Genomic DNA, 1,861 nt, shown 5'->3' on the forward strand with positions numbered 1-1,861 from the left:
GGCACTTGGCATCAATCCCTAACATGGAGCGGTTAAGACAGTTCCCCCCCCCTCCCCCTCCTCCCCCTCTCCCCCAGGGATACATCACTCCTCAATGTGATCTGGCAGGGTGTCAGGGGGTGTCAGGGGAGGAGGGGGGAGGAGGGGGGAGGAGAGGGGAGGGGGTCTGTCATTGGACGAGGGGGGAGGGGGTCTGTCATTGGACGAGGGGGGAGGGGGTTTGTCATTGGGCGAGGGGGGAGGGGGTCTGTCATTGGACGTGGGGGGTCCTGTCCTGTTCTGGTCTTGGTGGGGGGGGGAGGACTGCTACAGTACATCCAGGAGTACAGCAGACACACACACACACACACACACACACACACACACACACACAGACAAACACACACACACACACACACACACACACACAGACAAACACACACACACACACACAGACAAAAACACACACACACACACACACACACACACTTCATTGATCAGATTGATTTGTAGCCTTTCTCTCTACAGGGAAATCTCTCTACCATTATCAGCCCCCTCCTCTCCCCACACACACACACACACACACACACACGCACACGTGCACACACACACACACACACACACACACACACACACACACATACATACACATACAGTACCAGTCAAAAGTTTGGACACACCTTGCCAAGAGTGTGCAAAGCTGTCATCAAAGCCAAAGGTGCTACTTTGAAGAACCTAAAATATAAAACATATTCTGGTTTATTTAACACTTTTTTGTTTACTACATAATTCCATATGTGTTCCTTCATAGTTTTGATGTCTTCAATATTAATCTACAATGTAGAAAATAATAAAAAATAAAGAAAAACCATTGAATGAGAAGGTGTGTCCAAACTTTTGACTGGTACTGTACATACATATACACACACACACACACACACACACACACACACACACACACACACACACAAACACACACACACAGACACACACACATACACACACACACACACACACACACACTTACTTCTCACAGTCTCCATTACTCTAATGAAACGGGATGCAGATGCTTCTCAAATCTTATTATATCAAAGAGGCAATGAAGTCTGAAGGCATTAGAACACACACACACACACACACACACACACACACACACACACACACACACCACACCTCAACACACCACACACACACACACACACACCACACCTCAACACACCACACACACACACACACACACACACACACACACACACACACCACACCTCAACACACCACACACACACACACACACACCACACCTCAACACACCACACCACACACACACACACACACACACACACACACACACACACACACACACACACACACACACACACACACACACACCACACCTCAACACACCACACCACACACACACACACACACACACACACACACACCACACCTCAACACACACACACACACACACACACACCACACCTCACCACACCACACACACACACACACACACACACACACACCACACCTCAACACACCACACCACACACACACACACACACACACACACACACACACACACACACCACACCACACCTCAACACACCACACCTCACACACACACACACACACACACACACACACACACACACACACACACACACCACACCACACCTCAACACACCACACCACACACACACACACACACAAATACACACACACACACACACACCACACCACACACACACACCATACATCGCATGCATTGAGTTAAAATCACAACCGCTGCTCTGTGTTACATCTCTATTGTATTGTGTTACATCTCTATTGTATTGTGTTACATCTCTATTGTAATGTGTTACATCTCTATTGTATTGTGTTA

The sequence above is a fragment of the Argentina silus genome (genome assembly GCF_951799395.1).
Source record: "Argentina silus genome assembly, contig: scaffold_175, whole genome shotgun sequence".
NCBI lineage: Eukaryota > Metazoa > Chordata > Actinopteri > Argentiniformes > Argentinidae > Argentina > Argentina silus.